Here is a 20920-nt window from a genome sequence, read left to right as displayed (position 1 = left end):
CCCCAATGTTTTTTTTGTGAATTGGTGCCCAAAACTGAACTGCATATTCCTTATTCCTACATATTGTAGTTCAAAAGTTTTACTTATAGCAGGCCTGTATTATCGATACAAATCAAACCCCAAAAAGCACAGCTGCTATATAGCAGGTTACCCTAAGGCAGGGGTGTCCAACATTTTGACTTTCCTGGGTCACATTTGAAGGAAAGGAATTGTCTTGGGCCACACATAGGAGATTATTTACTAAAAACGGAGAGTGCAAAATCTGGTGCAGCTCTGCACAGAAAGCAATCCGCTTCCAGGTTTTATTGCCAAAGATTAACTGAACAAGCTGAAGTTAGAAGCTGACTGGCTACAATGCACAGCTGCACCAGATTCTGAGTGATCCAGTTTTAGTAAATCTAACCCTAAAATACATTTGGGATAGCTGATCAGTTGGGCAGATCACAAGTTAATGATCACTGATATAGATAATGTACCTATCTGAGGAATAAAACTTATTTTTTTTCTGATATTTTTAATTCTAAAAGTAAAAGAGGGCAACATAAACTAATGCAAAATTTAATACTGTTTTGATAAACTAATGCATCAATATCTGGTACGATGGATGGAGTAGCAATTCTCAATGAATTCTCCAGGAGCTCAGCACATATTTTGGTCCTAATTTTGCCTTTCGTGTGCGTCATCCTTGAAAATAGTTGCTCACAATTATAGGTGTTGCCGAAAACTGATGACATGAATAAGGCGTGATAGTGAAAAGTGGGAGATTTCTCTTTGGGAAGATAAAATAAAATTCCAGTAAAGAGACGCTGATAAATTTTTCTTTAGCTGCATTTCTTTGCTAAGTATAAATTAATTTTTACAACAAATTCCACAAAAATTCAATATTTTTAAGTAAGTTTTATGATTTTGTGTTGGGCTGCATTCATAGCCGGGTTGGGCCACATACAGTATTCCCGGGTGTAGCTCGGGGTAAAGTTTCAGTACCAGAAGCGGTAACCCCGAGCTACACTCAGGAATACCTTGCAGCGTTGCTCCGGGATCTCTTCTTCACTTATCTTGTCCTGCGCTCCCGCGATGTCCCCCCTGCAGTGTCCCCATCCAGCTCCTCCAGCTGATGCTGGCATCCGTCCCCTGCGAGTGTCGGGACGTACGGGGGATGGAACGGCGGGAAATTCAAAAATTTTAAAAGTGACATTCACTAAAATCACTAAAATCACATAGTATAACATTCCTGTATCAAACCATTTCACATACATTTTGTCCCGAGTGCTTTGTCCGGCGCCCTGTCTGCATTTTGACTGTTCTTTCTGCCTGGAAACTGAGAAATGTCCATGGCGTCCAAAAAGCGTCCCTTTAGGTCAAAAGCGGTTTTAGACCGGCTAGAGAACAGCGATAGTAAATCAGAACCACTTGCAGAATTGAGTGATAATGATTCGTGGAGAAATTCGTCATCAGACACCGAAAACGATTTTGCGATTTTTTTTCAAATTTCACTGTTTTTGGTTTGATTACATTATTGAATTAAATTTATTATTATTATATTATTATTTTGTATGATTATTTATTATATTATAATTTATGATTTCATGTTTCAAATTTTATCATACCCGGGATTTTTACTAGACTCTTGTTCGGACAGATTTCAGTGAGTTATTCCTAAAAATGACAGGCTGCAATATAAAAACAACATATTTCCATGCAAAAAAAGTACCACTTTGAGCACAGAAACGGACATAATCAGACCCCTAGGGAGGTTAAAAAGGTATTTTTGCATTGAAATCAATGGGAGACGTTTTTGCGCTGAATTCAATTGGAGGCGTTTTTGCACTGAAGTCAACAGGAGGCGCTTTATTGCATTGAAGTCAATGGAAGGCATTTTTGCATTGAAGTCAATGGGAAGCGCTCTTGCAGTGAAATTGATGGGAGGTGTTTTTGCATTGAAGTTAATGGGACGTGATTTTGCATTGAAGTAGTGAAGCAGTGTGTGAACCCAGGCACCAGGTCACAATTTCTATTCACCATGGCGAACTGGTGCCTGGGATTAGTCAAGCCCTGGCCTAGTCCATCCAAATAATATAATGATAATATTTCATCTTTTGGAAAATGCTTTCTGTATCATCTAATGCTGGTGGTGAGATGTCTGTGCTTGAATTGCACGTTCTGTGGCTTTTATATGGGAGCCCCTCTTTCCCATTTGGAATGATTTTTTATTGCGGAAAACGTGACAATGCGATTTTCTATTTTGTGAAATTTTACATTTTTGGAAATGGAGCTGGAAGACTGGACTTCTGCAAGACATGTACAGAAAGTAAGGTGTGATTTACCAAATAGAGTCCTCCTACAGTTGAAATAGCACCGTTGAGTGAACTAACCAGGGTCGGACTGACAACTCATGGGGCACCCGGGCAATAGGGGATCATGGGGCCCCTGTGTCCTCTCCCACACTCAAACCACACTCAAAAAAGCCTATGAAAGGTACCAGGGGCATCTCATGGGGCCCCCTACTGACCCCAGGCCCTCGGGCTGTGCCCAATTGCTCAAATGGTCAGTCCGCCCCTGGAACTAACCCTTTCATTTGAAAGAAGAACTGGAGTTAGACTATGTACATGGCATAAAGTTTTTATTTTTTCTGAAAACATGTATGGGCTGCTATTTGAGCTTGTGTATGAAATGTAAAAATAGATATTTACTGTATATCCAAAAGACAGGAACGTTATCTGTAAGACCCACTAAAAATAATAAAAACCACAAGGTACTGCCTTGCATAAAACTCCAAACACTAATAATACCTTTACCCTCTTGAAAAAAAAATCTCTGATTTCTATCCTAATTAAACAAATGGCAAGCCTGTATATGGCAGAGTCTTACAAAGAAAAAATGAAAGAGGAAAAAAGCTTTTTGGAGAGTGTACAGAACTTCAATTATTTCCGGAAGCAACATGCAGCATCCATGGTTTTGGGTAATGACTAAAACATTTCCAGCCGTATGCACAAATATCTTAGTGGAATTAAATAGTAAAGAATTATTAGGGTGTATTTGGCAACATGTTGCGTTAAACATATTTTGTTTGTACAGTAATTAGTGGCAGTCCTGTGGGAAACCAAGCATTAAAAGGGACAAGCTTACACTAAGCAAAATGGCCTTTTTATTGTTCCCTGCAGATATTTTAGTGCATGGATGTACCAAAAAAATTCCCATAATTTCCTCTTTCAGTTATGGAGTTTAGTTTCAAAGAGGCAGCTTTCTCTACCTTTAAAACACTGTTTAATTCTTCACAATCGCATGTTGTATGTTCGAGGAATCTACAATGCATCAAAGCAAGTATGCAGAGATACACTACGACCAGGGGTGGACTGACCATTTGGAAACTTGGGTACTGCCTGAGGGCCCGGGGTCAGTAGGGGGCCCCTTGAGATGCCCCTGGTACCTTTTTCATAGGCTTTTTTCAGTTTGGGCAAGGACACAGGGGCCCCATGATCCCCTATTGCCCGGGGCCCCATGAGTTGTCAGTCTGCCCCTGACTACGACAGGACATATTTTTCTTTGTAGGACTAGGCAACCTAGCCCATACAGTACATTCACATTATCTCAACTAGAATAAAAGAGAAACTTACTGAAAAGGGAGTGTTAATGGGTAAAGGTTGTAGGCAAGTGCAGTCTGTACTCCCCACTGTAGGTGGTGGTAGGCCAGGGGCGGACTGAGAACTCATGGGGCACCCAGGCAATAGGGGATCATTGGGCCCCTGTGTCCTTGCCCAAGCTCAAAAAAGCCTATGAAAAAGGTACCAGGGGCATCTCATGGGGCCTCCTACTGACCCCGAGCCCTCGGACAGTGCGCAAGTTTCCAAATGGTCAGTCCGCCCCTGTGCTAGGCTAAACTGGCAATAAAGTAGGGGAAGGAAGTCATGGGGAACTTAACTACTCTATGATTTTCTGCAGTCACCAGGGGAACAGCTGTATGATTGGATGCTGATGCCCTTTGTAACCTCCGCAGCCATCCTATGTGAGGGCAGAGCTTATTGAAGCACCTGGCTCCCTGATTTGATGTGCATTTTTCATGCGGCTAGTGCAGGAACAGGTTCCCAGTCTGTCAGGGACAGCATATAGTGACAGGAAGAGGTTCCACAGGAGTAGGGAAAGTGCAGGGACTGTGCCATCTCCACTTAGGGAGCCTTCCAATTGGATCATACCATCTAGGCCGCATTCCACTCATCTGTTACTGTCCCCACAAGTGGTCCCAGATGGTTCTGTCACCCGCCAGGTTTTGATGGACTTTTGCTTGAATGTCCTACAATATACCGTGGGGGAAATAATTATTTGATCCCCTGAAGATTTTGTAAGTTTGCCCACTTACAAAGAAATTAAGGGTCTATGATTTTTATCATAGTTGGATTCAGGGGCGGACTGACCATTTGGAAACTCGGGCACTGCCCGAGGCCCCGAGATCAGTAGGGGGCCCCATGAGATGCCCCTGGTACCTTTTTCATAGGCTTTTTTGAGTTTGGGCAAGGACACAGGGGCCCCATGATCCCCTATTGCGCGGGGGCCCCATGAGTTGTCAGTCCACCCCTGGGTGGATTTTAAATGATAGAGACAGAATATCAACCAAAAATCCAGAAAAATGCATGATACAAATGTTATAAGTTGAGTTGCAGTTCAGTGAGTAAATGAAGTATTTGATCCACAAGCACAACTTGATTTACCTATGTGAGTAGCTTCAGACAACAGCTGCTATTCTCTAACTCCTGGACAACAGAGAGGAGGAACCTATTCAACTTCACCGCAAGTGGTGTCACTGCCCCAGAACCCCACGCAAAGGATAGCAGCTTCCATCCAAAATTTCTCAAATAGGTAGCTTGATGGCTGGTTCACTGTAGATTAATACAGAGGGAACAAAGATTGTTGTAAACCCTCAATAGAGATCAACAAGATCAATTATACCACTTAGTGTGGAGGATATAGACACAGAGCTATTGTGAACAAGCAGGTGGCCAAGGATGGCAGTGTTTGGAAAAAGGCCAACTGTATTTGGCTATTCCAATTTGATATGTACATGTTTCCAATATTGAACCTTTCCATTACATGGCTACTCTTAAAGAGCATTTGGGATTATCTGTGTTGGATCTGGAATGCCAGTATCATTCAGACAAAATGTATTTGATTTAGCTGTCCCAGTACCACTTATACAAGTTTTCATCATTTAATTACTCCATTCTCTTAATATTTTGAAATAAATTTGTGGGACCTGTGTTCCCTCCCTTTGAGCCCCCTCCTTGCATTCACATTATGAATTCCAGCTGAGAATGGGAGATAGTTAGGCACTGATTTTATTGGCTACCCATCTTATACTCCCGAATAAGCTGATTGTTGTGTCAACAAAACACGTAGAGTTGCTTCTCTTAACCTCCCTAGCGATCTGATTATGTCCATATTTCTGTGCTCAAAGCGGTACATTTTTTTGCATGGAAATATGTATTTTTTTATTGTAGGCTGTAATATTTAGGAATAACTCACTGAAATCTGTCCAAACAAGAGTCTAGTAAACATCCCGGGTATGTTAAAATTTGAAACACGAAACCATAAATTATAATTTAATAAATATTCATAAAAAATAATAATATAATAATAATACATTTAATTCAATAATATAATCAAACCAAAAACACTGAAATTTGAAATATAGCGCCAAGTTCGCACATCGCTGAGCAAAGTTGCAAAATTGTTTTCAGTGTCTGATGACGAATTTCCCCACGAATCATTATCACTCAATTCTGCAAGTGGTTCTGATTTACTATCGCTGTTCTCTAGCCGGTCTAAAACTGATTTTGACCTAAAGGGTCGCTTTTTGGATACCATGGACATTTCTCAGTTTCCAGGCAGAAAGAACAGTAAAAATGCAGGCAGGGCACCGGACAAAGCACTCGGGACAAAATGTATGTGAAATGGTTTGATACAGTAATGTAATACTATGTGATTTTAGTGATTTTAGTGAATGTCACTTTTTGTCATTTTCAAATTTCCGGCCATTCTTCCCCCGAACGTCCCGACGCTTGCAGGGGATGGAACCCAGATTACAGATGCCGGCATCCGCCGGAGGACATTGCCGGGGACACTGCAGGAGGGACATCGCGGGAGCGCAGGACAAGGTAAGTGATCGAGGGATCGCGGAGCAACGCCGCATGGTAAGCCCAAGTGTAGCTCGGGGTTACCGCTTGTGGTACTGAAACTTTACCCCGAGCTACACTCGGGAATACCGCCAGGAAGGTTAAAGTCTCCCACCATTCATATTACATATAACATCGGTATAATTACTTTATGATGCCTTTGTGATATCTTCACTGACTGTGATTATGTAGAATGTCAGCATCTCCAATATGGTGGTAGGAGGCATGAACCAGGAGGTGTAACATTTCTCTTATTATGTATGGATACATTTTTTTGTAGTTTATATCTTTTGAAATCTCAAGAAAATTCTTTTAAAGCAAATATATTTTTCAAAAATATAATAGATGCATTTTAACTGACATTTTGTAGTTCTATTTGCAGTCTTATGTAGGATCCTTTAAAGTCCTGATATATTTTCGAATATTATTCTCCATGCTTTTGTTTGTTGAAGGACCACTTTTATTCTCTATGTGACAGGATGACAATTGGGAGACAGGAACACAGTGTTGTCACTCAGTAGCAGGAACTGCCTGAACAAGGGAAGGATCACATGGGATTATTTTAACAAAAGCTGTAGAATTTAAAATGTTATAAATTATTTTTTCAATTTTATGAACATGTTAAAGCTTATATGAAGTTTTGGTGGTTGGTTTTCACCTACTTTAAGGATCAGGGGAGAAAAAGTCTAACTTATTTTGGTGAGAAATGTATTATAGTATATTTATAGTATATTTAGTTTGACTCAGACTCTCAGAATATTGTTCTGAGGATAAGAATGTAAAGATGCTTAGATGAGAGAATTGGAATCTGGAAATAATTACTAATATTGAAATAATTACCTTGACCTTGCTTTATTTTCTGATAATTAGCAGAGCGTGTTCATTGTATTAAAAGGAATAATTGAGCAGTATAGAAATCTTATAAACATGTTTGCATATCTTAAAACAGGTTTAGAGACCTGTTTTACTACAAAGTCGCTTAGCATTATTGCTAATATTCCATTTCTTTCTGTTCATTTCTTGTATTTACCATAGTGCCTATGAATAATTGTCCAGGACTTTACAAGGAACATATTGAAAAGCCATTCACATTAGTCCCTGTGTCTAAAGGACCTCCACAATCTCTACCATATTTGTACAAACATACACCAGCACCGGTTTGGTCAGACATCAACTGACCTACCTATATTTATTAGGTAATGTAAGGAAATTGAAACACCTACAAAGAAAACCCCATAATCCATGTAGAGAATATCTTTGATGGGATCTGCACTCAAGGAAGCCAATTTAGCCACTGTGTCGCTTAATAATTTATTATTGATGATAATGATGGAAATGATTTGTGGAAAAGATGAGCATAATAAAGTTCTTGTGTTTTTTCAAGTGTTTGAAGGATACTGTATATAATTGTCAAAAACTATTTTTCCTTTTTCAATAGACGTATTGATTTTGCATTTTGGGCTTTGCTAGTTTATATGAGGAACACTTAGAACTCTTTATACAGTATATTGTTTTTTTTTCATTTTAAAATTGTTACCTGCATACAGAGAAGGCTGCCATTTTGTTGGAGGTAGAAATATTCATGAGAATTCAAGCTTTCAAATCATTAAGAGCTACAGAGATCATTAAGGCTTAAAAAGAAAATGCACATTTAACCATCAATACCTCCTGAACAGTGGTCAGGCAAATAATTTTCTCTGCTTACAACATTGCTACTTCCACTACGTAGACTTTAATAGGGTTATATTTTTCAATATGCTTGCAAATTATTATTATTATTATTATACAGGATTTATATATCGCCAACAGTTTGCTATATAACGGGAGACAATACAGCAACAATACAGTTCAATACAAGAGGGATAGGAGGGCCCTGATCCTCGGAGCTTACAATCTAAGACAAACCATTACACCAAAATGTACTAAACTCACAATATTTACATTATGTCAACCTCCCTAACGGTATTCCCGAGTGTAGCTCGGGGTACAATTTCAGTACCACAAGCGGTATCCCTGAGCTACACTCGGGCTTACCATGCAGCGCTGCAGAGGGAGTCCCTGCAGCACTTACCTTGTCCTGCGCTCCCGCGATGTGTCCCCTGCAGTGTCCCCGGCCATCTCCTTCGGCTGATGCCGGCATCCGGCTCCTGTGTTCCGGTCCCTGTGACGTCGGGACGTACGGGCGCCGGCGGGAAATTTGAAAATTTAAAAAAAATGTCATTTTTTTCAAAACGATTTTACATAGTAAAACATTGCTGTTTCAACCCATTTCACATACATTTGGTCCCGAGTGCTCTGTCCTGTCCCCTGTCTGCATTTTGACTGTTCTTTCTGCCTGGAAACTTAGAAAAGTCCATGGTGTCCAAAAAGTGTCCCTTTAGGTCAAAAGCGGTTTTAGACCGGCTAGAGAACAGCGATAGTAAATCAGAACCACTTGCAGAATTGAGTGATAATGATTCGTGGGGGAAATTCGTCATCAGACAATGAAAACGATTTTACGCTTTTGCGACTTTGCTCAGTGATGTGCGAACTTGGCGCTCTATTTCAAATTTCAGTGTTTTTGGTTTGATTATATTATTGAATTAAATGTATTATTATTATTTTTTATGATTATTTATTAAATTATAATTTATGATTTTGTGTTTCAAATTTTATCATACCCGGGATGTTTACTAGACTCTTGTTCGGACAGATTTCAGTGAGTTATTCCTAAATATTACAGCCTACAATAAAAAAACTACATATTTCCATGCAAAATAATGGTACCGCTTTCAGCACCAAAAATCTGAAATAATCATACCGCCAGGGAGGTTAAAGAGCTACTAATACTATTCTCAAGTACCTATGTAAATGTAATCAAGATTTCTGGCAATCATGCTTTTCTGCCATTGTCAGACACATTGGTAGATGTTATCATGTCTTTAGAGGCAGGAAGACGTTCATCAGCTGGCTAATCTGCACTGACCAAATTCCTCATAAACCTGAAAAGGCTGCAAACCTTGCAAATCTATTGAGTACACTGCAGTACTTTGCATGAGGGTTGTCAGCTAATGCCTGTATGTCTATTTGCCCTCTAAAGTGACCATTCTCCACCAAGGTTCCCCAAAAGATTCCTAGGGGTTCCATAAGCTGTGGCTGATTGAACTTCCATCTGGTGGTGACACTAATGATCCTTAAGCTGTCTTTAAGGGTGCCATTCAGAATACCACTGTAGGAGTTGTATTATTCCCATTGGACATTATTGTAAGGAACATTCTTCCCACTGAGAACCAATGTAAGGGGGATATTCTCCCTATTGACCACCAACATAAGAGACATTCTACCCAATGAGCACCATTGTAAGGGACAATCTTCCCACTGGCCACCAATGTAAGGATCATTCTTCCCACTGGCCACCAATGTAAGGATCATTCTTCCCACTGGCCACCAATGTAAGGATCATTCTTCCCACTGACCACCAATGCAAAAGGGACATTCTTCCTACGAGAACCAATGTAAGGGGGATATTATTCCTACTGACCACCAACGTAAGAGACATTCTACCCAATGAGCACCATTGTAAGGGACATTCTTCCCACTGGCCACCAATGTAAGGATCATTCTTCCCACTGGCCACCAATGTAAGGATCATTCTTCCCACTGGCCACCAATGTAAGGATCATTCTTCCCACTGACCACCGATGCAAAAGGGACATTCTTCCTACGAGAACCAATGTAAGGGGGATATTATAACTACTGACCACCAATGTAAGAGACATTCTACCCAATGAGCACCATTGTAAGGGACATTCTTCCCACTGACCGCCAGCATAAGGGGCATTCTACCCACTGCCCACCAATGTAAGAGGCATTTTCCCACTGACCACCAATGTAAGAGGCATTTTCCCACTGGCCACCAATGTAAGAGGCATTTTCCCACTGGCCACCAATGTAAGGATCATTCTTCCCACTGACCACCAATGCAAAAGGGACATTCTTCCTACTGACCTCCAATAAATTGTTATATGCAGGGTTTACTGCAACCCAGGGGTTCTTCTGGGGAAAAGGAGTTGGGAAAGACTTCTATAAAGTGTTGAACAGACTTAGGGTCTGCATTGACTTGCTTTTGTTCACACCAGAACTGCTTTTCTCCCCCATGCAAATCAATAAGAACGCAAAAACAGCCGTAAGCAGGCTAATGCAACTTAGAAGGAGGTCAACTGCCGGGAACTAGTAGGTCAACTGTGGATGAAATAGAACTGTCATTTTTCTCTGGATGATCTCAGAAACCTCTCCAACAGACATCAAATACAAGTAGAATGCAACTTTGAACAAGCTGCATTTGCCTATCGACAAGTCCAAAGCTGGAGCAACAATCCAATGTCCATGAGGTACTCACAGACACTACTGGTCAAGGGTAAACTTAGAGAATATATGCTGGACAGGCTGGATAGCCTTCCTTGCCAGAGCTGGAAGTGTCTCCTGCACACCTTCCCCATCCTGCACCATAGGCCCTATTAAAAAAAATGTCTTATCTGGAGTTGGCCATTTAAAGAGAAGTATAGCCAAGCCATTTTGGCTATACCTCTATTTTGGGTCACAGAAGTACATTTACTGATGTTCTCCCCTGACCCACTTTCATCTGATAGTGGAGATTTATTCTCTATCAGCTGACAGGTCAGAGTCAAGTTCAAGAAGGATCCCGACAATATTGGGGGGATCCACCCAGCTTTCGAGGCATAGTAGAGAGTAGGAACCATCAATGTCCGAACCCATCTGCAGCGTGGTGCTCAAGTGAACGCTGGAGTAGCAGTGAGGGGTGCAGTACCTGACTGTCACTGCTCTCCACTGCTAGCAGACTTTGTCTTAGAGCCAGTATGGATGCTGCAGCATGAAGGGTAGGACTTTTGTTTGTTTTATACTAACCCAAAACATCTCCTTTAATACTTACAGGTATTTATAATGTCTCAGAGAGATCACAGTTCTTCCCCTGGCAATGCATAGCTCTTTCCTATTCCTCTGAAGGTCAGGACCACCTTTGTTTGGGCAGATGCTGGCCAAAATCTTAATATTGCTGTATATTGTAACACATCAGGACTTTATTCATTCATCAACTAAGGGAATTCAAACCTTGACTTTATCCAAATATTCCAGTTCCATATTTTCTCATGTAAATTTTAAATCCACCAATTCTGGTTTATAATACCCAGATATAAATAGTTTTGCCTTAGGTTTATACTATCTACCCAAGAAAATGGACACTTAACCTCCTCGGCGGTATGATTCTTTCCGATTTTTTGTGCTGAAAGCGGTACATTTTTTTCCATGGAAATATGTAGTTTTTTTTATTGTAGGCTGTAATTTTTAGGAATAACTCACTGAAATCTGTCCGAACAAGAGTCTAGTAAACATCCCGGGTATGATAAAACTTGAAACACAAAATCATAAATTATAATTTAATAAATAATCATAAAAAATAATAATATAATAATAATACATTTAATTCACTAATATAATCAAACCAAAAACACTGAAATTTGAAACACAGAGGCAAATTCGCACATCATTTTTTTGATTCATAGATATATTTTAATATTTATTTACTAGCGCAAATTATATTTTTTGTTATTTGTTACACTTTATTTATGGTGGATTTTGCAGCTGGTATATCAATTAAGTGATCCATGCACATATATTTTTTCTCTTTCTTTCCATAGGCGCCATTATATTTATTTACTTAAATTCGCACATCGCTGAGCAAAGTCGCAAAATCGTTTTCAGTGTCTGATGACGAATTTCCCCACAAATCATTATCACTCAATTCTGCAAGTGGTTCTGATTTACTATCGCTGTTCTAAAACCGCTTTTGACCTAAAGGGACGCTTTTTGGCCGCCATTGACTTTTCTAAGTTCCCAAGCAGAAAGAACATTCAAAATGCAGGCAGGGCGCAGGACAAAGCAGTAGGGACAAAATATATGTGAAATGCATTGAAACAGCAATGACAGCAAAAATGAAATTTTTTTAAAATTTCAAATTTCCCGCCGGTTCCGGCGCCCGTACGTCCCGACGTCACAGGGACCGGAACACGGAAGCCGGATGCCGGCATCGGCCGGAGGAGATGGCCGGGGACGCTTCAGGGGACACATCACGGTAGCAAAGGACAAGGTAAGTGCTGCAGGGACCCCCTGAGCAACGCCGCATAGTAAGCCCGAGTGTAGCTCGGGGTTACGGCTCTTGGTACTGAAATTGTACCCCGAGCTACACTCGGGAAAACCACTAAGGAGGTTAAAGTGTTACTAAACCCAGGACCCTTCCTTCACTATAGCTGGTCTCCCACAGTACACAGAACATGGAAAGTCAATTATCAAATATAAACTGATAAATACCTTTTCACATCAGCAGTATATAGCAGTATTGTGACTTCTATTGTGTGTCCGGTCCAGCACTGGTTAAAGTTTGTAGGAGGAGTTTTCATTCTCCTCTGACTGTCCTATGAGGCTGCATCACCCCTGGCCCTCTGTCTGGACAGTGGTGATTGGCCCTGTGCTGATCACATGCACCCCCCCCCCCCAAAAAAAACCTATTTAGCAATACGCACCAAGCTGAGCATGAGCAGAGTGCCTCCTAGGGCTCTGTACTATCAGCAGATGGACTGTGGAATCAGAGAAGACAGGATCAAACAGCCTTTTTACACAATACAGGGGATTAACCCATTAGATTCCACAGTGAGTATAACAAGCATGCTTTATTGCATATACAGACTGATTTTACTGTTGAGGGTTTAGTAACACTTTAAGGTGCTTGTAGGAATTCTAAACAGCTTTACCTAAAGCTACAGGCAGACATATTCCCCTCCCAGTGTTTTCTTATGATTTTTAAATAAAGCAATGCTAAAGTGTATAGACATGCAACCACATCAGTGTAAACTACACTCCCTATAATACTAAATGTGTGTCAAGTGCAAAAAGCTGCACCGGAAGAAAAAGTGGCAACGCTCCAAGATTCTGACAATGAGAAACCGTATTTGTAATTTTTGTACGTCATGTCATTAAATGAATTTCACCGGATATAAAAACAAATTTGCATAAAATTGCAATTTGTATTCACCACAAATAGTTGCCCATCCCTAAAATACTACATATATAGCCAAAAGAATCTGAAATAATTATACATTAGATGATTTATAGGATAAAAATTATTTGTATCAGCTACATTTGTAAGTGAAATGCGTGGTGCTGCAAGTCTGGTCTTATCAGTCTAAATAAATAAGTAAATAATCAGTCTTGGTTATTTGATTGGCACCATCTAGGTGACTCTACCCCTCAAAGAGAAAGTGCTATCTCAGTATATATATATATATATATATATATATATATATATATATATACAGTCATGGCCACAAATGTTGGCACCCCTGCATTTCTGTCAGATAATGCACCAGTTCACCCAGAAAATCGTTGCAATCACAAATGTGTAGGCGTTCTCACGTTTATTTCTTTTGTTTGTATTGGAATGACACAAAAAAGCAGAGAAACAAAAAGCGAAATCTAACACATTTCATGTAAAACCCCCAATAATGGACTGGACAAAATTATTGGCACCCTCAATTTAATATTTGGTAGCACACCCCTTGGAAAAAATAACTGAAATGCATTTTATTAAAATGTACTTTTTAACTTTTTTTTTAATTAATTAATTTTATTGCTATCACAGGGGGGCTAACAAGGCTCTTATGTGATAGCATTGGGTACTTGACAGGTCCTCTTTATGAAGACATTATTATTATTATTATACGGTATTTATATAGCGCCAAAGGGTTTGCTCAGCGCTGTACAAAGGCAGGGGGACAAGACATGAGACAAGACAGAGACAGTGTGATACACGAGGGGTTCGAGGGCCCTGCTCTTTCGAGCTTACAATCTAGGAGGGAGGGGAAAGTGGTACAGGAGGAAGTGGCTGTGGGGGATGAGGTGGTGGGAGGAGGAGATCTATTAGACTTTCAATGTTTCTCTTGGGCTCTCTTGCAGCTAACCAAGCACAGATCATGCTTGCTTAGTTGCAGCCTTCAGAGCAACCTTGAGAGCCTCTTAAACATGATCAGGTGACTCTAGAGCTGCCCGGATCATTTTTACCTAAATACCTTTTGTCAGCTGCAAAAATTGATACCAAGCTCATGGCTGCAACAGCATTTCTGAGCTTGATGTAACCCTTTAAATACCAGGATGTTTAAAAACATACCCTGGCAAACAAGAGGATGAAGGTTCCCTAAAAAGTAAAATTCAAGGCATGCTGTCAATGATAACTGTCACAGTTACTGGTGATCTCAATTGAACTGTCAGGCTACCAAATTGCCAGTGTAAAATATGACCACGCAGCACCATGGCAATTGCAGATAAAACAGAGGCTTACATGGCAACCTCCTTGGCTGCAAAGGATAGAAGGTTTTAGTTCCACTTTAAATGATTTCTGCATGTGAGTGGGCAGGCAGCATCTTTACAACCTTTGTTTTGGGAATATATAAGTAGAACACATTGTTTAGAATGGTTTAATGCCACATACAAACAAACAAACAAACACTAATATGATTCATGTGTGCTGCTTATAGTAGTAAAAGAAGCCTATTACAGTTATAGATGCTGCCTTCTCTGACCTATTTTTGAAGATGGAAGCTCCAGGGCTGTGATCCATAGTGTTGCTTAACTGCTAGGCGAGTCATCTCAGGTTTGAGGTCTGCTTCTTCAGAAACAGGTCAGCAGTGGTAGCTCCCATATTTTTATTGTGACAGGTTCATTTTAATAGGAACTGTTCAACAAGTGAGTTCCTGGCATGCAGTCTATCCTCTTTCAGCTTCATTTGTATAGTAGTCTATACTTTACCTAGTAGTAGTTTGGCACCTATGTAACAAAACAAAAACAAAAAGTTTGAATTCTTTTCTACATATAGTCATGAAAGATTACTAGCGTAAACATAATTCAATAATTCTAATTGAGAAGCAATGTCAATGCTACTACTGGCTGAAATTTTGGTTTAGACTGGATGGAAATACTTCCCAGTTTAACATGGATTCTCTTCTGGATTTTACCAGAACTAGAGGGATGTTTTACTGTTTTCTCAACCAGGGTTCTATGAAACCTTGGGAATCCAGGTTGCTAGAGGTTCCTTGAGCAATAAAAAATTTTTGACTCACAGATAAGTTTGCACTGACAACATTGATTTGACACCCATTGACACCATTGTAAGAGGGGAATTCTTCCAAATGACCACAAGTGTAAAGAGCATTCTTCCCTCTGACTGTCACACTCATGACTTAGGTGCAGGAACTCCCTTCTTCAAGTCACCCTTGCCTCCACCACCTACCCATCTCTAAGCACCGTTCCTAGGTTCCACACTCTACCCACCACCCAGTATCACCCCTTTTATATAATACAGAATAAAGTATCATTTTGTGGTGCTAAGTCATTTGTATGGAAATGATTAATGATAACAAAAAAACTGTAAAATAGATTCCCTGCAGCCAGGAACACCAACAATAGACCCCCAGCAACAATAGATCTCCAGACAACAATAATAGACTCCTCCCTCAACAATAAATGCTCTGATTAATCTAGTAACTTCCAGCTATTTCATTAACTGTCATGTTCATAGTCCTATGTAGGCATCACCAATATTTGGAGTAATGTTCTCCATAACTTTATACTAAAGATACCCAGAGACATGGGATAATTATTTGTGATTCACAATTGTCTTTTTTTTTATTAAGGGAAGAAGAAACTTTATGGACGTGCCCAATAAAGTCAACTGGTGGATTCCATTTTGGTCCCAAATCCTACTAAGTTCCTGGGCTTTTGGAATTCAGAATAATACTGCCCATAAAATCAGCAGGCAAAGATATGAACAGGCAGGATCCAAGTAATGGAAGATGTCCATCTTTAACATGCTCACATGTATTAGAGGACTCACAATCCAGATGAAAACATCAATCCTATGTGAGTGGAGCACTTTTAGACATTTAGTCGAAGCTCAACTGGGGCACTAGCAATAGGACATGGACCCAAACATAAGTGGTCACCTAATGTAACCATGTGTGTAAAGGAAGGTCTTGGCCCATAAAGGGGTGCCAGATCATGCCTGCATGTCCAACTACCCTCTAGTGTTCATGGCAAGCTTCAGGCATAAAAATGCCCAGGCTACACAAGCATTCAGTTTCGTGTTGGTGACTGGGAAGCAGGAAGGCACATGTAGGCACCTTTAGAACAGGTTTATCTCAAAGGTAACAACTTCAATCACACATAGACATAGAGGGGAAACTGAATACCATTTCCTGAATCTGAGTACTCATTTGTTCCTCAGTTTTTACATATCTCAGCCACCCTGTACCCTTTTTGTGCTTGTTTTATCAATTCAATTACCATACATTTGAAAATAACAAATATTTTAGATTTTCAAATCAGATCATCCATAGTAAACCAACTCTTACACTAAACTTACACAACTCTGGCACTGTTGAGGACATGCAACTTTACCTTCAGTCAGCCATGTAGTATGCTGTTTTTCATTGCTAGGATCATAGATACATACAGTAGATACTGACAGGTCAACTTTTATGTGCCTTGTAGCTGTCGAACATGGCCAAACCTTCAGCTAGTGGCCTACAGTAACACAAGTCACCCAGAGGCTGAGTGTGTAATCCAGTTCCCAGTCCCAGTGTTCATTGCAGATCTTCATGTCTGCATTAATTGCACAGATGGAGGGTTCGAAACCTCTTCTATTCCCCCGATTCTGCTTCTATACTGACCCCTCTTCACACGTGGAGAACATTATAGGGCCATGCATTTTCCATGGTTCAGAGTGGGACTTTGAGGTCAGTCCTATGTCTGGGGCCCATGCAATATAGGGGCCCAGACCACATGGTGTTTGACATAATTTTAGCAGTCATCAACCTCCACCAAGAGGGTAAACTTCATTCCAACAAGCTATCGCCACCTCCTCCATCAATAAAGTTTGCACTTAACACTTCAGGGGACATTCCCTAGTATTGGCTGTGCATAAAAATTTACATCTTCAGCCTGGCACATTACTCATTAGAGGAACAAAACTCTCCTTCTCTGGCACACATAGTCAGTAACATGGCATTGTAGTGGCGTTTCAAAACTTTTTTAACAATTTATAAACAGTTCACAATCTATTGGACGTAGAGTACATTACAGTTCCAAACACTGGTGGTGATGTGTCCATATATGATGGCAACACTTCCTGAACATTTATTTTATTACATTATTTTGTTATATTTATTACAGGTACTTAGATAGCACCGTCAATTTACGCAGCGCTTTACATATATATAGCAAATTCACATCAGTCCCTAACCCTCAAGGAGAGAACAATCTAAGGTCTCTAACTCACATGCATACATACACATACTAGGGCCAATTTAGACAGGATCCAATTACCTACCAGCATGTGTTTGGAGTTAGGGTGAATTGTAAAAGTCCCATGAACACTATGCAGGAAGAGGTTGCTGAGGAGCACACCTTACAATGCTACCAAGACTTCTCATTTTGGTCATCTTCAGGCCCTGGGCCTTCTAGCCCTAAAGGAGACAGGCTCCCCTTCCAGACCACTACATGGCTGCTCTCTTTCTAGACCCAGATTCGGACCCATGGACAACTCATTTCCAACCTTAGGGGCAGGGCATTAGAGGAATACACACCACATGAGACAAGAGGTGTCTCTTAAGAAGGAAGCCCACTATATATTGAAAGGGAAACCCCCTTTACAAACTGTCTTTCTCCAAAGTGTCCCAAGTGTGTCTATGAGCATGGCAGGGACATTCAATTGTGAGTTTTCTAGACTGGTATGAATGGTTCTGTATATTCTGTAAAGTGCTAATAAGGTTATTATCATATTAATAAGGTAAATAAATACAATAATCATGTGAATTTAACTTTGTCATCTAACTGAATTGAAAAGAAGTTTCTGCTTGCCTTATACTGTAATCCTTCCAAAATTAAAAGGAATGGTAACCGACACAGAGAAGGCTGAAGAAGAACACATAGTCGACGCACATAAGTTTCTATCTGCCTCTGACTCCCTTAGTGTCAAAAGGTAGTACCCAACCCTCCCTCAATTTTATGGGATCCGGTCTGACAAGTGCAGGTAAAGCACAAGATACTGTAGGAGGAAAGCCTGGCATGATATCAGTTATCATTGTTCTAAAGGTAGTTTAATCATTAAAAGAACCTTCTGAGTGCCTCTGATGGGCAACAACTCACTTATCCTCTTTTCCACTTTTTGTAAATGATTCCCTATTACGACAACACCTGAATAAATCATAATTATTTAAAGAGAATATTTAAATCTCTTGCTTTCAAACCAACAGCATATGCTTTGTAGAACTCCTCACAAGGGCACATACGGATTAAATATTAGCTTACAAAGATGTTTTGAATTGACTAAATCAGTGATTAATTCATTTTTGCTGCTGATACCAGATCAACAAAACAGAGGCTGTCAGTGAGGTCTGGGAAGAGATCTGAGAAACTCTGGGCCACATCCCTCCAATGGTGATAATGCTTTCCAGTAAAAATATATTCAATTGTATGGATTTGTGACATGTTCTGTTTTATTAAAGTGGCTTTGCCATGGGAAAATGATGGGGCTTAGTAATAATATCATATTTGTAGTAGAGTAGGGGAAGGCTAGAACCCATGGCAAATTTTTATTCCTGTAACTGTCCCTAGTGCAGATTTTTACTAAATTCCTGTCCGGTAAAACCCTTGTCTCCGGGACAGAAAGGCCTAATTCACTTGGGCATACTTATGTGTATATCCGTGCAAAGGGCCATCTTTGCCTGCATGTGATTCATATGTGTGCAGGCTGTTTCATTCATGTTTATTGGAATACAGCATGGACCCAATTTGACAGCCATGCGTGTGCATGTCCCTGAACACAGACAGTATATCCAAAGTGAGACTATATATCTCTAATAGAGATAAGCTCCAATTTGGTTCAAACTTGGGTTCCTAGCAGTCCTGGAAAGGAAGCTGTCAGTCCCGCTCAACGCTATCCACTCAGTGGCCAGGGCATTCCCCACCATGCAGCTGCAAATACGTAAAGGGGCAAGGATGCTTAAGACATTCTTGACCTAATATGGCCACATGGCTCATGGTCACTGACCAAATATGGTGGCTATATTAGGTCAAGAATGTCCAGAGCATACTTTCCCCATTGTGTAGGTGCATTTGTGGGGTGGGGAATGCCCTGATCACAGAGTAATGGGTGGTCATGGACTGGAGTGACAGCTTCCCTCTAGGTTTGGAAGGAACCCATGTTTGGACCAAACCAAAACTTGTCCCTATTAGAGAAATATACTCCCACTCTCAATCCCATTTACTATATTAGGTCAATGATGTCATGAGCATCCCCAACCCCTTTGTAGTGTTGGCTGCATGGTGGGGAATCCCATACCAACAACTGAATGGAATAAGATTGATATCTGACTTCTATGTTCAGACCCGAACACAGGTGCAGATCAATGCAAAATCATCCCTACTCTCTAATGGATAGTAGTGAAATCCAGATAGGGGTTCTAAACATTCCCTATTCTATCTAAAACTAAAATAAGGTTGTAGGCTTGGCATACACTTAAATGATTTTCACTGCTTAACAGATAGCAAGTTAGCATAGCAAGTAAGAAAACCAATGCTGAAAGTAACATAGAGGTTGCCATTGCTGACTTTTTTGGGAAATTCTAGTTTCTTAGCTGTCTCCAGTAGAGATGAGCGAATCGAACTTGGCAAAGTGGAATTCGTTTCGAAGATTAGGAGAATCCGAAAATTAGCAGACTTCGGATGCGCGAATCGAAATTTTTCCAAAAATGGCGGCGACATGTGCGGCGACGGAGCGGGGATCTGTGGGAAGGCGCGCAGACAAGGCGCGCTGACCCATAATGCATTCATTCATGACATGTGATCGCATTAGCCAATCAGCAGCCAGCCAGCCAGCACTGTGTAATGGTCGAGATATAAATTGCGGCCATTTTAGAATTCTCCATTAGCCTCCAGTCATTCAAGAGAGACAGACCACCTGTCTGTATTGAGGGACAGAGTTAGGGCCACAGAATCGTTACTTAGGGACACAGAACCGTTACTCAGGGACACAGAACCGTTACTTAGGCACACAGAACCGTTACTTAGGGACACACAATCGTTACTTAGGGACACAGAACCATTACTTAGGGACACAGAACTGTTACTTAGGGACACAGCACCGTTACTTAGGGACACAGAATTGTTACTCAGGGACATACACAGAATTGTTACTCAGGGACAGACACAGAATTGTTACTCAGGGACAGACACAGAATTGTTACTGAGGGACACAGAATTGTTACCGAGGGACACAGAATTGTTACTGAGGGACACAGAATTGTTACTGAGGGACACAGAATTGTTACTCAGGGACAGACACAGAATTGTTACTGAGGGACACAGAATTGTTACTGAGGGACACAGAATTGTTACTGAGGGACACAGAATTGTTACTCAGGGACAGACACAGAATTGTTACTCAGGGACAGACACAGAATTGTTACTCAGGGACAGACACAGAATTGTTACTCAGGGACAGACACAGAATTTTTACTGAGGGACACAGAATTGTTACTGAGGGACACAGAATTGTTACTGAGGGACACAGAATTGTTACTCAGGGACAGACACAGAATTGTTACTCAGGGACAGACACAGAATTGTTACTGAGGGACACAGAATTGTTA

The sequence above is a fragment of the Staurois parvus genome, unplaced genomic scaffold (genome assembly GCF_062004578.1).
Source record: "Staurois parvus isolate SC_StPar_1 unplaced genomic scaffold, SC_StPar_1.0 ptg001066l, whole genome shotgun sequence".
NCBI classification, from domain to species: Eukaryota; Metazoa; Chordata; class Amphibia; order Anura; family Ranidae; genus Staurois; species Staurois parvus.
This window is presented reverse-complemented; position numbering follows the sequence as displayed.